Source organism: Manis javanica, chromosome 1 (genome assembly GCF_040802235.1).
Source record: "Manis javanica isolate MJ-LG chromosome 1, MJ_LKY, whole genome shotgun sequence".
Classification (NCBI taxonomy): Eukaryota; Metazoa; Chordata; class Mammalia; order Pholidota; family Manidae; genus Manis; species Manis javanica.
In genome coordinates this window covers 90,366,332-90,387,446 of record NC_133156.1, presented here as the reverse complement: position 1 = coordinate 90,387,446, position 21,115 = coordinate 90,366,332, and the positions used below count along the sequence as shown (strand labels likewise).

At 42.4% G+C, this 21,115-nt stretch overlaps 1 protein-coding gene across 20 annotated transcripts in view; it reads right to left on the bottom strand.

Annotated features, from left to right (window-relative positions):
* Window positions 1–21,115, bottom strand: part of LHFPL2 (LHFPL tetraspan subfamily member 2) — a 178,926-nt gene that overhangs the window by 74,462 nt on the left and 83,349 nt on the right. For 19 of the 20 annotated variants that reach the window (XR_012130455.1, XR_012130459.1, XR_012130466.1 and 16 more), the window contains one exon: window positions 16,590–16,647. The exons of the other annotated variant lie outside the window; for it this stretch is intronic. The gene's annotated coding sequence lies outside the window, so the exon portion shown is untranslated. The remainder of the gene's footprint in view (window positions 1–16,589; window positions 16,648–21,115) is intronic. 20 annotated transcript variants of the gene reach the window in all.

Genomic DNA, 21,115 nt, shown 5'->3' with positions numbered 1-21,115 from the left:
GTCCTCTTTTTCTGAATGTGTTCCACAGAGAGCTAGTTCCTAGAGGCATTTTAGGGGCTATCTAGAGGTGATGGTTTTGGGGTTGGGGCAAGGTGACTCTTGGTCATCTCTTTTTAATCATTGCAGCTCTGCTTTTATCTGTTTCATATACACAACTGGGATTGCTTGTCACTACATCCAAGGATAGAGTGCTGCCAGGCCCGGGCACTCAGCAATCAGGCCTCGGTGAGGGGCACCGCCGGAGGCCTGTTACATTTCCACACCTCACCAGGGACCTGATGAAAATGAGCCCCCTTTGACATCTGCTAATCAGATTTGCTCCTGGGAGCCAGTAATAATTAAACCTTCTCTATGAAGGAAACACTGGCAAAGCCTCACATCCTCACAGCTGCTCAGCCAGTGGAGCAGATGGGCCATACCCACAGCTGGGTCTGCCTATACCTAATTACTAAGCTGAAACAATGAGCCCTAAGTGGCAATGGTCACCCTCAGAGATAGCTGTCAGACAGCCCTCGGGAAATGTCACTGAGCAGGTGGGAAGGCGACGACTTCTCCATCAGCTCCGCTGACCTTCCTGACAGCGTTAGCACCACGCACGCCAGTCACTCACGCTGTGGCTAGGTGCTATTCACAGGTACCATTAACCACATGTCAAACACATTATGTTCTTGAATATCAACTATTCACTTGACTCAGGTTTTTGGGGAAAAAAAATCACCACCCAGAAATTTAGCTGTAAGCTAGAAAAACCTTGTAGGTAGTATCTGATTAGATAAACAACCATATTTTTTCTGTCTTGATTCAAGTTTTTGTTGGATGTTACTGCTTATGTTAGTATATCGATTAACTATCATTGTGTAACAAAGCTCAAAATTTAATGGCATAAAGCAGCAGCGATTTATTTCCCACAATCCCATGGGTCGGCAGGGCTGCTCCTCCGCTGGCTTCCCCTGGGCTCACCCGGGCGCCGCTCTCAGTTACGTCAGTTGGGCCAAGAGGCCCGTGAAGGCTGCATTCACACATCTGCCAGTTAACACTGCCAGCCAGCGGGGCCCACGGCGATCCTCCTTGGGCCCCTCACTCTCTTATAGGCTGGAGTGGCTTCCTTACCTGGAGGTGTCAGGGCAGAGTTCCAGCAGGGCAAAAGCAGAAGCTGCCAGACCTCTTGAGCTCTAGGCTCTGGAATCACACTCCTGGTGTATCTATCACTCCAAGCAAGTCAGAAGGCCAGCCCAGGTTCACCGGGTAGAGAAACACAACTCCACTTCTGGTTGGGAAGACCCAAAAGGTCTGGTGAGCACTTTAAATCTACCGCATGTCAGCATCTTCCCCTTGTGTCAGAGTGACATGAATTCTGGGAGATGGTCACAAGAACTCTTAGATCAAAGGGGTGCCAGGACAAATGTCGAGTCCTACATAAAAAGGCTTTGAAAAGCCACTGTACACATTAACATGTTAAAGTCTCTGAGAAGTCCCTCAATAAACATAAATCCTGTTTAGCCTTGTTTACTGATGAACAAATAAGTTTATAGAAGCTAAGGAAGACTACTTTCCTATAACACCATTTTGGAAAGCTTGGTCATGAATCCTGAATGTTTGGAACAGTTCTAGTTAGCATACTTTGTCTTAATGTCTCAGGAAATGTCCCAGAAATGTCACATACGTTTCTATACCTGGTCATTACGCAGAAGTGGCACACCCCACTGCGAGTTCTCAGTTCGGATTGTAAAACAAAAGGTCACCACAATTATCTCTTAGGTTATCAGCAGTGAAAAAACTTCCACTCAAAATCATTTTGATTAGGCTAGAAAACTTTCCTAAAAATTTTATGCACAGAGGTTTGGGTCTTTTTCTTCAATATACTTTTGGGCATTGACATTAGTGGATTCCTACAGAATGAACATTTAGATTCACTCCGACTTTGCTTCACAAGTTTAAAATGCAGTGAGAATAGGATAACCAATCGCAGAGCAGGAGGCTAAAGGCAGCTCTTTCGCCTCCCCAAGGGGCTGACAAACCTCTAAAGAATCACTCTGCTTCTTACCCACCGTAGGCTAGCAGTCTATCCTCCCATTCAATTTTCTGCTCAGTCCGAAAGAAAGAATTCATCCATCCTCAAAACCAGGTTCTCCAGTGGTGGCTTTTGATAGCTATGATGTGAAAAAGGTTGCTCTAATGCTCTGATCATGAGACCAGGATGGTCCCGATGTGGATGAAGGTTCAAGTGGGCTGGGGAATGTCAAATCATTGTTTAGGGTTGTTATGACAAGAATATTCACAGGACCAGGAACAGCAAGAGCAGCCTCCTCCAAAGCAAGGACCACACCCCATCACAGTCGTGCACACGGAGAGAGGGCCAATGCACAGAACAGGCTCGCTGCAGTACTGGATGGGAAATACAGAACTGAAAATACGCCCTATTTATTTTCTCTTGTATCAGGAAGAATGACTGACAAGGAAGGGGTGGAGTGAAGGATCTCTGTGTCTGGCCTCTGGACTAGTTTCTTAGAATTGACTACTGTTACATTCATTCACTAATGAGTGACACTAAATCAGACTCAAGATAACATTCTTTTCATTGATGTCAAATACTTCTATTTTTATCTTATGCTGTGAAATCATCAGGGAAATATCTCCTGGAAGCCTGAATGCAGTTTCAAAGGATGGAATAAAAGTGAATCTACTGCGGGCTGGGGAATTCCACGGGAAAAAACACTCCATGAGTGACAAGAGAGGAAGCAGACATTCCTGTGGGAGAAAGAATTGTGAGTGCACCGGTCAGCATTAGATGTAAGCAAGGTGACGGCTCACAGGAGGGCTACAGCTTAGCCACCTGGAGAGCCTTTCTGAGAGCAGATAAACTTTGTGCAATTTTGAATTTGGTGAGCTGGCTATTGGACTGACTTCCTCAGGGTCCCTGGAGCTATGTCTGGGAGTCACTGTGCTCTTAAATTCACTCTAAGAAATGGCCCCAAGACCTGGACCCCACCACTTTTCTTTCCCTCTACTATCAGCGGCTCCATCAAAAACAAAAAGATAAAGATGACAACCAAAGAGATTAGCTGCCTAATGTAATAGGGGGAAAACCTAAAGCCAGCTGACAATTTTGTTCCCTTTCTGAATCCACGTAGGGAGTTTTCTAAGAGCAGACGTGCCCCTGAAGCATAGTCAAAAGCCCCAATACGCGAATGCTGTGAGCTAACCGGGCAGAGAAGGGAAAGGATAATAAGCATGACCACTCCAGGGACTATAGCTAGAACATTCCAGAACTGTAGAACACTTGGGCCTGCTGCAGAAATTCAAGGCATGATAAATAATATACTTTATGTATAAAACTGATTACCTTCATGAAGCATGTCAGTTTCCCCCTTGACAACTCATCACTATCCAGGATCACTAATCAGCTCCTTAGCACAGAATGTCAGTCTCACTACCACAATGCTGTCCAATGGGACTCTGAGCCCCACTCAGGTTCTGCGAGCTCTGCTTACCACCTGCACCTGCGCCACTTCAGCAATGGCCGGATGCCTGATGGCAACTCGAGCCCGAGCCAGTACGAAGGGTTCAGCCATAAATGGTATCCACCTTTTGACATCAGTGTGGGAGAGATGGTAAAAGCCAGGAAAAGCCCCTCGGGACTTTCTCAGGCTGACCTCTGCCTGCCTGGCTGCCTGCCTGAACTGACGGCTCCTCGTATTTCAGTCACACCGAACCACTGCCTGCTTTCTGACCCACTCTTGCTTCCAGGCCCCCTGGCCTTTGCCCAAATCTGGCTCTGCCTGGATGCCATTCTCCTCCTTCATCCCTTCGTTAAACCTGCATCTGAAGGCCCAACTCAAATGCCACAACTCCGGATGGCTTCCCCAAGTGGCAGAACTAACTGTTCCTTCCTCTGTCCCCAGTGTAATTAGTTCATCACAGCAGTGGTGACTTCTCTGCTTATCCTCTCCCAGCTGGACTAGAAACTCTGTAAGGACAGGAACACTGTCCTACTCTTCATTGCTCCACTATCACACAGTAGGTCTGAGTGATTAGAAATCTGACAGCTTCAAGATCTTATCCCCTCATCCTGAAAAGACACTATTAGAACAGCCAACAGGGTATTAGGATAGATTTTCCACGTTAAGATGTGTCACCAAGACTGCTGTATGAATATAACAGAAAGGAGTAAAATATACACAGCAGAGAGGGACTCTTTTTAAGGTCCACTAACAGCACCGGAGTCCACCTTCTTTTCTTCCTCAGAAATTCCCCCAAGTAATGAAGGTGGTTCTGTCAGACTTGGCTGGCCAGAGATTTCCATCATATTTTTGTTTTCTTCCAGATCTTCTAGCATGGAAAAAATATTGTAATTTCCTCATGGGCCTACTTACAATTCTGCAGGCTGATTAACAATGAGGAAACCTCAACTCTATAAGGAGCCTGGACAATCCAGTTGTTCTATTTGCTACTGGACTGGCTCAGTGCTCATCACTGAGGCATGATGTGTTAATTTAAGAACTCTAGTCACCTCTCAAAGACTGTCCCTCCATCTGCCTTATGCCTTTCAGGATCAGTGGTATCAAATTCTCTGTATCTTTTAGACTCACGAGAACATCTATCAGGCCCTGATATAATAAGTACATCCTGCTAGCAACCTCTGCCTGTGCTTTGTTTCTGACCCTCTGCAGTGTCTTCCCTCAGGTGAAACTTGTCCATCTATGTTAAAAATGTTAAGGCAGTGCACTCAATAGGCACTGTCAGGTGCCCCATTCACATGCCCTGAGCTCCCCGCCCACACACGCTTTTGGCTAGCACTCATGACCTCCACAGGAGGGTCCTCTGTCGGCCACAGCATGGAGCAGACCTTGAGTGCTGGCCTCCAGAGCAACCATTAGTCAGTGATGTGTGCGAGTTGGAGGTGACACATCTCAGCCTGCTGGTCCCTCTGATGGCACAGTTCTGAAGTATGTTTCCTAGAATTCATCAGAAACCGAGCCCTGGGCATCCACAGAAGCAACCTTCTCAAGAACATCCATGTATTGGCTTTCTCCTCCTCCTATTTTGCACACCTAGTGCCCGAACAATGCTTTCAAGGATTATCTCCCAAATAGCCTACTTGTGCTTGAATCCTATCACAGAACCAGGTCTCAGGGCACCCAACCTAAGACAAGTACCAACAAAGAAACAACTAGACACCGATAAGGGACAGCAGACACCCGGGACATCCCACAGTCAGGTGTAGCAAACACTCACAGAACATGAAGCACTGCCATGGCACAGTGGTGCGGAAGAGCCTTTCCGTGCCACCGTCACAATGAGCCAGGCAGCCTCAGGAAGCAAACTGAGCTGCCTTAAATCTCTGGGAATTAGTGTGTCATATGTGTTCCAAAGACGGACTGGATTTCAGTGGCTGTTTCCAACTTCCCAAGCATTAAATTTCCTTTTATTCTTCCCAGCACCATATTTCCAATAAGCCCTGAAAAAACATACCCCTGGGGAAGGATATTTTGTTATCTTAATAAAGTCTTTCAATCCATAGGAGACACCATATTTTCATTCTCAAAAATATTAATTTTACTCCCTTAAAGAATCTTATTGAAAATATTTGTATTTCTTGCCTGAGTTCCCTGGGAGGTAAAGCTGAAAAAACTAGCTAATAAAGGATAAATCCAACATTACAAAAAACAATACATATTGCAATATGGAAATAATTATGACTCAGAAAAAAATGCCAAGACCTTAAATGAAAAGCTCTTTAACTAGAAAGTAACATCCAGGGGCTCTCAAGAATATGCATTAAAACATTATTCAAGGTGTACTTTGCTTCAAACTAAGCAAGAAGGTGAGGAATTTGCTTCTACAAAAAATAAATAAAATAAAGCAGAGGGGATCTCGCTTCCCAACTTCAAGTTCTACTACAAAGCCACAGTAATCAAGACAATTTGGTACTGGCACAAGAACAGAACCATAGATCAGTGAAACAGAACAGAGAGTCCAGATATTAAACCAAGCATATATGGTCAATTAATATATGATAAAGGAGCCATGGATATACAATGGGGAAATGACAGCCTCATCAACACCTGGTATTGACAAAACTGGACAGCTACATGCAAGAGAATGAAACTGGATCATTGTCTAACTCCATACACAAAAGTAAAATCAAAGACCTGTATGTAAGTCATGAAACCATAAAACTCTTAGAAGAAAACATAGACAAAACTCTCTTGATATAAACATGAACAACTTCTTCATGAACATATCTCCACAGGCAAGGGAAACAAAATGCAAAAATGAACAAGTGGGACTAAATCAAACTAAAAAACTTCTGTACAGTAAAGGACACCATCAGTACAACAAAAGGCATCCTACAGTATGGGAGAATATATCCATAAATGACATACCTGATAAGGGGTTGACATCTAAAATATATAAAGAACTCATGCACCTCAACAAACAAAAAGCAAATAACCCAATTAAAAAATGGGCAGAGGATCTGAACAGACAGTTCTCCAAAGAAGAAATTCACATGGCCAACAGACAAATGAAAAGATGCTCCACATCACTAATCATCACAGAAATGCAAATTGAAACCACAAGATATCACCTCACACCAGTTTAGGCTGGCCAACATCCAAAAGACAAACAACAACAAAAGCTGGTGAGAAAGCAGAGAAAGGGGAGCCTTCCTACACTGCTGGTGGGAATGTAAATTAGTTCAACCATTGTGGAAAGCAGTATGGAGATTCCTCAAAAAACTAAAAATAGAAATACCATTTGACCCAGGAATTCCAGTCCTAGGAACTTACCCTAAGAATGCAGGAGCCCAGTTTGAAAAAGACATATGCACCCCTATGTTGATTGTAGCACTATTTACAATAGCCAAGAAATGGAAGCAACCTAAGTGTCCATCAGTAGATGAATGGATAAAGAAGATGGAATATTATTCAGCCATAAGAAGAAAACAAATCCTACCATTTGGAACAACATGGATGAAGCTAGAGGGCATTATGCTCAGTGAAATAAGCCAGGCAGAGAAAGACAAGTATCAAATGATTTCACTTATCTGTGGAGTATAAGAACAAAGAAAACACGGAAGGAACAAAATAACAGAAGACTCACAGAACCCGAGAATGTACTAACAGTCACCAAAGGGAAAGGGACTGGGGAGGATGGGTGGGAAGGGAGGGATAAGGGGGAAAGGGGGCATTAAGATTAGCACACATAATGCGGGGGGTGTCATGGGGAAGGCAGTATAGCACAGAGAAGACAAGTAGTAGTCCTATAGCATCTTACTACACTGATGGACAGTGACTGTAATGGGGTATGTGGTGGGGACTTGATAATGGGGGAATCTAGTAACCACAATGTTGCTCATGTAATTGTATATTAATGATACCAAAAAAAATGAATGTCAAAGATTAGTTAATTAATTAGTTAATTATTGATAAGGATTTACTTCATCAAAGAATTCATATATGTTCCACTAAAATATCATGCCCTGAAAAGTATCAATTTGGATTTATTTTAGAGAAACCTGATTAATTTGTTAAACATTATGGCTAATTGGGAAAACCACACTTACTCAGGGAGTGAAGCCTGGACTAAGGCAGGAAGAACAGGGATGCAGAGGAAGGGATATGAAGGCAGTAGAACTGATAGGAGGATGTGAGCAACGGGAAAAGTGGGCTTCAGGATTGCCCAGGTGTCTGGCTTGGCGGATGGACTGGAGATCTTTTTACTGGGAGAGAGAATCCAGGCTACAGGGCCAGCTGGGGAGGGGGAACAGGTTCATCCGGAGGTGTTGGGAGCAAACCTGTGGGCCTTTAGGCAGACTCAGTCACAAAAGCCTTAAGACAACAGCAATGTTTGAGTAAAGTCTTTCCTGTAAAGTCAGCAACAATGAATCCATCCACGCAGTTAGAAACAAGTTTTCCCCTATTACCAAGAAACGCATTTAGTGAACTCCTAGGTTAGAGGTAGTGGTTAGGCTACCTCGCAACATGTGCTTTTTCTGTCCTTTGTTAATCAAGAAACACCCTCTGCCCCAGGGGAAAGCCCCTCCCTTAAAACCTCCCTCCCAAGGGCCCCCACCCCCAAAATGGCGAACTCCCCACTTCTCTTCCGGGTCCTCCGTTCCCGCCAGCGCCAACCAAGACCCAATCACCCCTCTACACCTCCCCGCCGGCGACACCTAAGGTCCAATTATCTCCTGACCCACTCCTTACTTGCTAACCTGTATAAATTGAGCCTGCAAACAATAAACTGTGCCAGCTTGATCAGACATCCTGTCTTGCTGGTCGTTCTTTGTGTCCCTTGCCTCTCTTTTTTTTTTTTTTTTTTCAATTCTCTCCTCCAGGTCGTTGACCCCCGTTGATAGTCCTGCAGGTCGGGACACGGAGGCACACTGCATTAAAAATGCCAGGGGGACACCAGAGGAAGACCCCCAATGGGCAGATGACTCTATGGCCTGCGGCCTGGAAGAGAGGTCTCGTCTGTGAAGGGCAGCTGAAGTCATAGCGTGGACCGGGCAACTTGAAGAATGCAAGGAGCTAAAGGAGAAAGGCAGAGTCAAGGACGACATGGAAACGATGATCATGAGGCTGGCAGGAAAAGCCAGCCAGCAGTCGGAGAAGAAACATTAGAAGAGAAGCAGGTAAGAATCACTTCATGGGGTCAATGGACTCTTTATTATGAGCCAACACATTGTGTTTATTATTACTATTCCATCGAAGGATCTGCACCATGTCTGCCCTGCACAGGCAGAGGGGACACAGAAGCACCAGGGAGGATGCAAGGTGATGACGGGGATGCCCTAAGGTGGGCGAGGCAGGAGGGGGCACTCACTGGTGGAGCTGACTTCCTGGATGCTGAGTCACAACCAAGACATCACATTAGGACTTCCAAGTGTGTTCTCTTTGATACTTCTACACCTGATTTCCCTCAAATATAGGAAAATTTCACAGGCAGTTAACTAATACTGAGAAGACACTATGTGCAAAGTTACACATCCCAATAAACCATTCTAGGAAAATGGCTAAAATCATAAATGTCACAACTGTCCCTAAACTTCACCTGGAAAGGATATAAACAAATAATCACAGAAAAGACAAATGGCCATTCTATTACAAAAAAAACATTCTATTTCATTAGTAATAAAAATAGTAAAAATTAAAATGAGATGCCATTTTCACTCCCCAAACTGGAGAAGATTTAAGGACCTGATGATCTTGGGGTGTGAGAAAACAAGTATTCTTATACCTGCCAATGAGAGTCCAACTTTCCTGGATGTATTTTGAAAACTGAACAGATACCGATAAAAGGGTATTCGAAGTTTCTATTTAATGGTTAACAAAAAAATCAGAAAAATACTCAAATGGCAAAAAAAAGGAGGTTAAATATAAGGAGCAACTATCAAAACAGGTAACTGAAGTTACTACACTGTGCCATTCACAGACATCCATCATTTGTTACTGTTTATAAAGGAATGTCTTTTTTTTAGAGTGAAAATAAAGATTGAATGAAAAAAATAATCAAATGATTTAAATATATACCGTAAAATAGAAGTTAAAATGATTTTTTAAATAAACTTTCAATATTATGGGGAAATGTTTATAATATCAGACAAAAAAACTGAATATAAAGCTGTATGCAAAGTAAGCACTCAACTACGTGAATAAAAGAATATACAAAAAAGAGACTCTCCTAGGAATTCAGCCTCTAGATGGGCAGTAGTGACCCCTGAGGACACTGATCTTTACCCCTGCATGCTTATATAATTCTGTATGAACATGGATTATTCTGTTAATCAGGAGAAAAACACATATAAACATCTGGCAGTCCAAGTCCAAGCATAAGTGTAGGTACATATGAGCTATTGCTTGGCTTCAACAGTATCCCAGTGTTCAAGGGTGCTAGGGAAGACAAGGCAGGTGAAAAACCATTTTTGCTTTCAAGTGTGTACATGAGTATGCAAGCATCAAACAATATCACAGTAGCTAAAGAAAAATATGCCTCCTGGGGGTTTGCCCAAGTGACCTCCTGTGTAATTACTCTCCTAACCAAAGGGCCCAACAGTTTCTAGGAGAGACTTAAGGGTATCGAATGTGGGGTGTAAATAGCCAATAAACTGGCTACCCTGACCTTAAATACCGATGAGGAGCCTGTGAAAGCAGTTGTCCACCAACTCTAGGTGGACTGTGCCTTCCCAATTCATAGCCACTCCATGAATATTAGGAGAAAAATAGGTTGGGCTCGAATTGAATCAGGGATGCAGTCTGAGAATGAAGCTAGAGACAAGTGGTAATGAAGCAACAGAGAGGAACCAGCTCTTTCCCATGTGTCACACTAGATCTCTAACGTGGATTTGCAGCCACATTTGCCTTCATTACCTGAAAGAGGTGACCTGAGCTGTAAGGGAACAATAGGTGGTATCCATTTCCTAACTCAACTTGGCTTGGATCAAAATCAGGTGCATTTCTAAGTCCATATGAGCTTGCCAACTAGCTGTATGGGTTTTTCCCAGGCTAAGTTATTGTTCTGGGCTAAGGTACAGAGACTGGAGGCTAATGCCATCTTTACAGGTTGCCTGGCACCCTAGCCCAAGGCTCAGGGGATGCTGGTGTCTGGAAGGGGGTCACTGCTGTATGCCTAGTGGTGGATGGTGAAGAGGTGTCTCCCTCACTGTGACTGTAAAATATATTTATACTTTTATATGAAGCTTGCTAATATAAGCAAAGAGTAGCTGAGGTCAGTTCATCACCTTCAAGAAGCAATTTAAAAAGTAGATTAAAGTATAAAAGCTTTCTGCATAAGGCTCATGGCATTTCTCTGTGAGATGGGATGACCAGAGGAATACCAACTGGAACCAAATCTTCCTGCTGGAGAGTATACGTACAGCCCTCTTCATGACTTCGGCATCATCACAAGAAACTGTACGTTTGTTACGAGATCCAGAACATCCTCGTGGACTAATCCCATCAGATGGAGGACCTGAGTTCCCTGTGGAATAACCCCTCACACAGAGGACGAGAATTCACAGGAAGATGGGAGCTCTGGCCACGTCAGCACTAAGAAGAGCTCCTTTCCACAGAGGGAAGCATGCACTCTCTTCTTAAATCCCCAGTTTCAGCTACTCTCCTCAAAACAGATGGCTTTTCCTACTTCGCAAAAGAACTGAGGCCAACACATCAGAATTCTCTTAGCATCTCCTCCTTATACTCTAGGCTTACCTATGGCAACTCACCCTTCCTAGGCCACACAGCAGCCCCAGCTGCTGACCAGAGCTAACCTTGTGGGCACCCACCCCAGGACTGAGGTGCACCGGGTGGCTGCAGTGCCCCCACCCTCCCCTCAAAATCTCCCTCTCAGCCCTCACCATTTCTTGACAGTAACACCTTCCTACTTGATGTCCTGGCCTGTGGTCAGCCTGCTATCCGCGGTGCCTTCTTAATATTTAACCTCACTTTTCTGCTTAAAAGAACCTTTGTGGTTTCTCGAATTATAAATGGGTCATACCTCCAAACTCCTTTATAAACTGGAAGGTATACTTAAGCCCACACTTACCCCTTGCATTTGCCCAACATTTGCTGAGTGCATAACACAAAGTTCAGCACATGGGCCTGAATCAGAATTCTCATGAGAGAAGGTTACCGAACCAGCTCTACTGTGTAACTATCATTTATCTTCCATCCATTCAACCAATATTCACTGAACACCTACTGTGCATCAGACTTTGTACTGGGCACTGAGGATTTAACAGAAGACTCAAACCAGCTCTCAGAAGTTTACAGTCTATTCAGGGAAGCAAGTTTTCACAGAAAGAGTGCCCTGCAGGGGAGAATCCTCAGGACTTGCCTATTGGGCAGGCACCTGGGTGCCCAGAACTCCCTGTCAAAAAAAGATAACATGCATGCAACAAAAGCACAAAAAGAACTACTTTTACTTCAAGTCTTTAATATATTTAATTACTTAGATTTGCTTTCTTTAAAATCTTGAAAACCATCATCTTATTTCTACTTTATCATTTTCCTTTCCAGAGAGACTTGGTCCAATTTACCCTCAGGAAAGGTAAAAGCTGTTATACCCTCTCTTACTGTTTCCCCTCTCCTGTTAACTTCTTCCAAGCAGCTGGTGAAAATGAATTCCACACTCTGACCCTGGAATTTAAAAACCTCAATGTCCTAATAGTTAAACTCTCTGCAAGGAAAAGCCATCTCTCTATAGCTAAAGATTCTTCATGAAATTTGATAATGGATTCTATTTAATACAGAAATATCAATCCTGCTTAATTCCTGGAAAAAGCTTACATTACTGGAAAATAAACCCTCCCATTCATTTATTCAGCCTGAAAAAATATGAGGATACGATGTGTGTGCCATGTTATCACACACAGGAATGTGGTGTCACATTCTTTTATCAAGTACTTAAAATGGAAGAATTTTGACAAGGAAAGTGGTTTGGGTGTTTGCTGGCACCACCTACACAGAAACAGAGTCAGAGGTTAGGAAACCTCACCATCACCACCTCCTGTGCCCAGCAGGACTCAAACCCAGACCAGTCTGATTCTGAGTCAAATACTCTTCCTCTACCTCCTAGAATTCACTGAAGTGCCCCCCAGGGCACAGATGTAAAACAATTACACTGATAACCTTCACTGCAGTTCTTCTCATGTTTCATACATACACTGGTGATGACGAAGCCTCTAGTCAACAATTGTTCCCCTGGGAATATATCTGTGTTTCTGGAACTACAGTAAGAGGAGAATGTTAATTCACTATGGGTAATTAAAAGTCATTTTATCCTGGATGAAGTTCCTAAACTGATCTCCTGGGTATGGTAAAATGTGACCCTGGGAATGATGCCTGTATCAAATGTCAAAGTCAACATTCATCAAAGAAGCAGAACATTAAGATGAAAAATCGTGTTTGGGTTCAAATCCTAGTGGGTGGCCAGGAGTGCCTCCCTTGGTACGTTTCATAAGAAAGCTGAGGAAAAGGACCCCAGTAAAATAAATATATCCAAACCGAGCTTCAGACAGCATCACATGAAGTTCAAGCAACACATCTACTCTGTGCCTTTTCTTTTTCTTTCCAATTTTGAATATTTAAAAATATCCCTCTACAGACTGTGAACTAAACCTTAAAAAGAAGAAAACTACTTTCATAACCTTTGTAATCTATTGGAAAAAAACTATGTTTTACTTCATAAACTAGAAATTATCCAGTTCTTTCAAGGATCTTCTAGAGCAGCACTGTCTTGTGCAAATATTTTATGAACCATGTACATAATTTAATATGCTTAGTAGAAACATTAGAAAAGATGGATTTTAATAATATGTTTAACTCAAAATATCCAAAAATACTATCACTTCAACATATAATTGATGTAAAAAGCATTAAAAATATTTTATATCTCTTTGTCTCATACTAAGACTTCAAAACCTGCTGTGCATTTTGCACTTTCCCCACATCTCAGTTCAGGCACATTTTCATCCAACATATTATTTGATCTGATTTTCACTTGAAACTTTACAGTTGAAAAAGTAGATCTGCCTACCCAAGTTGTCCTAAACATACTTAAAAGTTTTCCAATAACTGAGTTAACTATCGGTTCTCAATTTTAAATAAACTAAAATTAAATAAAATTAAGAAATTCAGTGCCTCAGCTATACTAGTTGTATTTCAAATACTCAGTAGCCATATGTGGAAAGTGGTGACCATCACGGACAGGACAGGTCTGGAGCTTCCACTATGCCCGCTTGGTTGACTCCCCCAGTTGGAGAAAGATCTCTTCACTCATGAAGAAAAGCTAAGAGGAACTCCCAACACTCAGCTCTCCTGACTAGGGAATCTCACGTTGCAGGAAACAGCCACTCTCAGTTTACTCAGAAAAAGGTGAGCTTCCCTCTTCTAAACTAACATAGCATGATATACAAGGCAACTCACATGGCTGAAGTTCAAACCTGAAAGATTTTAAAACTGTGGATATTTTTTTGAGTCAGATCCTCTGCCTCCCAACTTGTGTCCTGGGGAGTTTATGTGCTTATTTATTGAGTCACTAGGTGCTGGTTCCACATGCCCCTCCCTATACACAGTCCATCAGTTAACCTCACAGCAATCCTGTGAGACAGCTGAGCACCAGAGGGTGTTAAAAACTTGTTCAAAGTCATACACCTAATTATAAGGTACAGAGCTGGGATTCAAGCCCAGAAAGTATGACTAGATTTTTTTTTATAAGTCTGCCCAATAGAAACCCCTGACACCAACCGCACACCCTAAATTCACACTGTGCTGAGGCTTGTCACCGTTCTCACAGAGTAGGCAGGGCAGAACGGAACAGGTGTCGGCTTGCCACTCTACCAGTGAGGCACCACGGGCACCCGGAGGGCCAGCCGCGCCACTCCACGCCCAGGGCTCCTTCCAAGGTCCAAGGGTCCAGGAGCCAGAGGGGTATCTGTTCACTATGCACTGCACACACTGCCATCTTTGCCTCATTCAGTCCTCCAAACCACTTTGGGAGTAGGGGCACCCACACATGAAAAGGTGGGAGTTCCATCAGGTAAAGAAACACGCCTTTGGTCACACAGCCAACTCACACCATAGTGGGGATCGTGGCCCAGGTCTGTGGCCGGCAGGGGCAGGAACTCAGCAGAGGACCACCTGACAACAAGGATATCCCAAACAGCTATGACTAACTCTGCTCAAGACAAACCTCCAGGCTGATATCATGGGAGTGACTGTACACAACAGAAATACACAGAAAGTAGGATTGGATTTCTTCCCAAGTTAGATACCATTATTCAGAATGGCCATTCTTATGTCTATCTGACTTGGTAAAGTTTTATTGTGCTTGCATGGGATGAATTCACAATTAAAAAAGAAGACACTGAGAAGGCTGGTTTTATCTGGATGAATCTTCTAAGAAGGGGATTTCAAGGGTGGACAAGACATAGCTCCTGAAGGTACTAGCAGAATGGAATTGGCTTTTCCCCAGAGCTGGGTTACACAGGCCAGCCTGGCAGTGATCCAGGGTGACAACCCACAGTGAGGGACTAAATCATCACTGGACTACAGCAGAAATATGGAGCCACTTAACTCCTTATACATTGGGCAAAATGACGATCAGTGCTATTCCCACTCAAGCAGACAGTGCCTGTTAGGTGTAAATAAACATGCTCTTCACCAGCACAGACCTGTCGCCACTGAGAGTTTCTTCCCTCTGAGAACTGTGTAAGGAGAAGCAGGCCACACTGCCAACCCTCGTGTCACCTGGCTGACAGGCATCTGAAAATCTGGATCTGAACCATGGCAGACTGTTATTATTAGCCAAATCTTAAACAGGTTTATGAACACCTGGTTCAGAAAATCATGTGTGATAAATCCCTTATTTTTAACATAAGGAAAAGGTATATATTTTTTATTCATGGTCTTTAGTAATAGAAAATCAGTTTATCCTACCCCTACTAAATAAAAATGGAGTAGAAATTTAAACATTGTCAGTTTGATAAGATGCCAACAAATAACCTTCTCAGGATATCTACCTGTCTTAGGTCAGCCCTGATGTTCCCATGAGAAGGATTGCTCAAATAATTTTATAACTCATAAGTGTTTACAGTTTCCACTAAAAAAATAAGAGAGAGAGAGAACCAACCTCCAAACCTAACCCAGGCAGTAGTACTTGCTAGAACAATTCAGGTAACATTTGAAAAATTAATAGTTCATTCATGACATAAGAGCAATTTTTCCTTCCCCAGAAACTGTAGACTGAAATATCACCTCTCCATGAATAAGATGGTGTCCATGAAAATACTCCGTGAATCCTATGCACATGGCAGACCCTCCTGATGGGGCATTGGTCAGTCCCAAATCCACACCACATATGGCTCCCTCGACTGGAGCTGCACCCCCAAGTTCCTAACAAGGCCTCTAGATGACCAGGTTGAATAGGCCTCTCCATTTTGAGAAGCAGAGTTGGTTCAAAGCCTTTGGGGACAATATTAAACTTTCTACTGCCTTGATTTTCTTGACTGCACAGTATAGATTACTCAACCCTTATTGTTGTTACTAACATTTCCCAAAAGTGACCTTCATAAACTAAAATCTATAGAGTTCATCATAAATCACTGATTTGTCAACTGTTTTTTTCAACTTTTATCTAAGCAGTTCCTCTACCTGAGCTATCACTGAGTACCAAAACTGGGTCATTTGAATCTGCCAGAGAAATAGCAACCAGTGGTGAAATGGTCCAATGGTGAGATGTGCAAAAGGAAAGACAGCTTAAAGTCAGCTATGCCCATTACAAAGAGCTCTTAAACTTGTTTATGAATAACAACAGAACAAAGCATATCAGAACTGAAGCATGGAAATTATAGCATTAAACTTAATGCCATTTATGAAACTCTACAGAGTCCTTTGCAACATTCGTGTGTGCTCACCCAAGTGGTGTTTCCATCCAAAAACAAAAACAAAAACAAAGCTAGTGTTTACCATTCAGAGCCCAAAAGTATGAAACACTGCACAACTTTCAAGAAGTAAGTTGCTTCCCACCTGGAAAATGTTTCCAAAGAACTACTGACAATTAGGGTATCCTATATTTCATTTACTTACCTGTTCTAGAGGCAGGAATGCTCAGAAATCTCAAGGAGCAACTTCAGAAAAATGCCACCTGGAGAAACAAATTAAACAAAATGTTAGATTTTTTTTTAAAACACCAAGTAGGCTTACTCTGCAATTTTATGTCTCATTTTAAAAAAAGTGATGTTTCAAATATTGGTCCCCAGGCAGCATATAGTTCCACCTGCATTAAAACACAACCTTCCTTCCTGGGAACACTGACACACTAACAGGGTCCAAGTCACTGATGAACCAGAAAAATGAGACGGCAGGGGAAGGTGCAGCCCGTTAACATGCACCTTATTACATCCTCTCCTTTTCCCTCAAAAAGGGGCCGACTTGAAAATACAACTTGTGTCCTTTAGGGCACTTTTATGAACAACCCTAAGATGCTCAAATAATCAGAAACAAATTAAGGAATGAAATATGAAATGGTGAATGAAGAAACTTTCCTGCCAGCACTTTATATCCTTTTCAGTTCCTCTGCTAACTTTTTTAAAAGCTAAATGCACAGGGGTGTCACAGATTGGAGAAATGGAGAAATGCCCATAACTCTAACACAGTAAACCGAGGAATTGAGAGGTAAGAATTTATGCAATGATTAGTTTATTCATAAATCAAGTATTCCTTTTGTTGTTCTCAAAGTCTTAAGTAATCTTAGGAAATTATAAGCCTGTTAATGCATTCAAAAAACAGCAACCCCAAAATGTTCATCATTGCTTTGAAATATTACACAGAAATGCAACAAATTTCTAATACAAAACATCACAGTGACCATTTGCTGAATATCTATTGTGTATCCAGGATTGTGTGGCATCTGATTACAACCTTTCCAGACAGGCAGTATGTCTACTGACAAATGAGAAAACTGATGCTCAAAGAAGTAGAGAACCTTCCCCAGTAGCACCATAGACCTGGGGTTTCCAAATCACTTTCTCTTCACCCAGCCACATGGCCCCTTAAAAGCACCTTCCACTCACAGAGACTACTCACCACCTCCCCAGATAGAAACCTGACATTCCTTAATGCAAAAACTCTGGGAAAGAAATTAACTAGTAGATAAATCAACTTGTGCGTTTTACATGGCTAAAAGTAATTTCTTCATTTCAAAACAGTTAACCTAATCATGCTATTTAGAACTATAATGTAATGTAGTATGTGAGCAAAAAATTAGAAACAGGATTTAGAGTTCAAGAAATATTAAAAACACAATTAGGAATAAAGAAATATTTTTAGCTCTAGGTAAGACAGATCAAACAGAAAATATTTAACAGGCCCAATTCAATTGATAAAAGAAAAATAGGAAATGTCCACATGCCCATTTCCTACATATATATATACTCAAACTTTCCAATATACCTTTCATCAGACTTCAATAATGAAAGTCTGTAATATCAGGCCACAAATAGCCACGCTTATATCCAGGTAACTAGTTTAAAATCGGCAGCATCAGTGTTAATTCAAATTGGACCTGAGGTTGAAAAGCCAGCTTGGGGCTCAAAGTTTCCTCCATCTAAACATATCATTTTAGTTCAGTGACAGACTTGAAGATACTGGACAACAGTCATTTCACTTTACAAAAAGTAAATATATAAAATAATTATGAACTTACAAGGTCCTTTGTTATAACAGCTTAGGGGAGTTATGATTTTTAAAGAATGGTTCTTTATAAGTTAATTACTAGTTAAATTCCAAGCATTTCCCACGATTTTATTTTACCCCTTTAGGGAAAGTCATGATCAGTATTTTTATCTGGAAACCACTTCTGTGAAATAAACCACTAGGATTATTATGAATGAGTCTATTATGAAAGTAGGATTCTTGGTCAACATTTCATTAGCTCTCAAAGTTTAAATGGGTCACAAAATTACATGAATTAGCATACTTCAAAATCAAAGATAACATTTTAAAAGTCTTCCGTGGCATTCAATGCAAGCAAAGCTCTGGACAATTAAGACAAGATATTGAGATCCTAACAATAACAGAGAAGGCAGGGTCGTATCCTGATTCCCACTTTAAGTTTTTCAAAAATCGCACTTCCGGTTAAAAGCACTTTCTAGAATAAACAAATTTGGCCTAAGCTCTGAAGAAGAAAGGCATTTGGGAATAAGTTTTCAGTATCATGATTCAGCTTCTCTGACAACTAAGTCACATCTTGTAAAAGTGATCAGAAAGATAAAACATGCCAATTTTGTTACTGGAATTGGTTGGTAAATAGGGTGTTACAGTTATTTAAATTCTTAAAATGCTATTCCAGTAGAAAGAGCAGGAAAATACAGTGTGTAGATTAAAATACAGGAGAATAAAGTATACTAAGTCATAGAGCCCTCAAAAGCTCATAAAAAATAGTTATTTCTGTTAGGTATTAACCGTCAGACTCTGCTCTGTGTATTTGATGGGAATTAACTCATTTTCTTCTCACAAAAACCCTGAAGAAGATACTAGTATTATCCCATTTTAAAGATGAAGAAACAGGCACAGACAAGTTTAAAGAATTTTTGGAAAGTTACATGGCTTACAGGAAGTGAAGATTAGAATCCATACACATTATCACATTTAATTCTGACAATTCTATGACACAGGCAAGGCTTAAGAAAAGTTTTAAATATGAGGGAAGCTGAAATTCTGAGGAGTAAAAACAGACTTCCCCAAAGTCACACTAATAAGCCAGTAACAGGGTCAAGACTTGAACCCCAGGCTTCCATCTCCAGGGCTGGGGCTGCTGCTTTGCTTGTTTTCATTTTAAATTCTGTTAGTCAATTATGTAACTCAATGAACAGAGCGTGGTCTGCATTTACCTGGGAAGACAAAGACACTTGTGCATCCTCCCACGGGCCGGGCTGCGGTGACCACAGGAGCATCAGGTGCAGCTCACACAAAGGCATTAGCACGCTACATTGCACCATTTTTCTAGCCCGGTATGTGCAACTATGTTTCTCACTTACTGGTTGTTAAACACACAGGAGCTTATAAAAATTAGAAATATTTATCATTATTATTTATTGTTTTTCCATCTTCATCTTTATAGATCCGCAGTCTGCTTGGCCATTTAAATGGTTTATAGGCCAATGACGGCAGCCATTGTTTACTCTAGCAAGTACTTCAAATAAAATAAAACCACCCTTATTTTTGAATATTAAGGAGTTAAAAAGTTTTTACTTCCCATTCATGTCCATTTGAGTTGCATGCCCTTCCACTTCCGGAGATCAGGGGGAGAAACAATAGCTGCCTTCAGTGCTGGAGCACAGCACCCATGTGATAGGCACCAGCTCTTATTTATCACACTGAATTGCCAAAAACAGGAAGATGAGTTGTAAGACCCCTTTCTCAGTAACAAATTTCTATGACTTGAAATGTACTGATTTGAACTGTTGAATGTTACTCTGTAAAACTAGAACCAAGAAGTACAAATTATCTTGGAAGTTATAAGGATAAATATTTCAGCTTAACTGAAGAAAGAATGTCACAAGAAGAAGAGTTGTCCCACAGAGGTCTAGGTTGCTTCTTGGGTGGGTTAAGAGATGGCTGCTCATGATCACAGAAGCCATGGGAGGGGAGATAACTGTCCTCTAACAGAGACAGGCATCCCACGAACCCTGCCGGAGTTCACCACGCATCTTGGTGAGAATGGGAGTTCCCGTGACAGAGCACTGTGGCAGCTACACACTTTCCGATTTATTTTCTCATTGGACCCACACTATGAGTAGAAGGTAGCTGGAGTGGAAGTAGGGAAAGACATTTATTATTCCCACTTGAGGGGAGCCAAGATGGCAGCGTGAGTAGAGCAGCAGCAATCTCCTCCCAAAACCACATATATTTTTGAAAATACAACAAATACAACTCTCCCTAAAAGAGAGACCAGAAGACACAGGACAACAGCCAGACTACATCCACACCTGCGAGAACCCAGCGCCTCGTGAAGGGGGTAAGATACAAGCCCCAGCCAGGTGGGACGCAAGCGCCCCTCACCCCCCCTCCTGGCGGGAGGAGAGGAGTCGGAGAGGGGAGGGAGAGGGAGCCCAGTACTGCTAAACACCCAGCCCCAGCCATCTGCACCAGAGTGCAGACACAGTGCGTGCGTGGGGTGCTGGAAACTAGGGAAACAGGACAGTAAGACCTGTGAGTGGGTTCCCACAGCCAGCGCCTCTGGGACAAAGAAAAGCGACTGCTTTTTGAAAGTCTTAAAGGGACAGGGACCCCACGGCTGGAGGGAAACGTCCCAGCACACTTATCCCAGCAGCTGAGAATCCCGGGGAATTCTGGGCACCCTAACCCCCTGGGCAGCAGGGCAGCTCGGAGGCCCCTCACAGAGATAAACCTCTCCGATGTGGCTCTACCATATCGGAGCAGCAGCCCGAGGCAGGCTATGCCCACAGCAATCGTGGAGCTAAACTCCATAGCAGCCAGGCAAGAATCAGAAGCCTGGTCTGCGCACAGCTGCCCAGCACATGCCGCTAGAGGTCGCTGTTCTCCCAGGAGAGGAAGGCAACAAACCAACAAGAAAGGACGTTCTCCCAGCC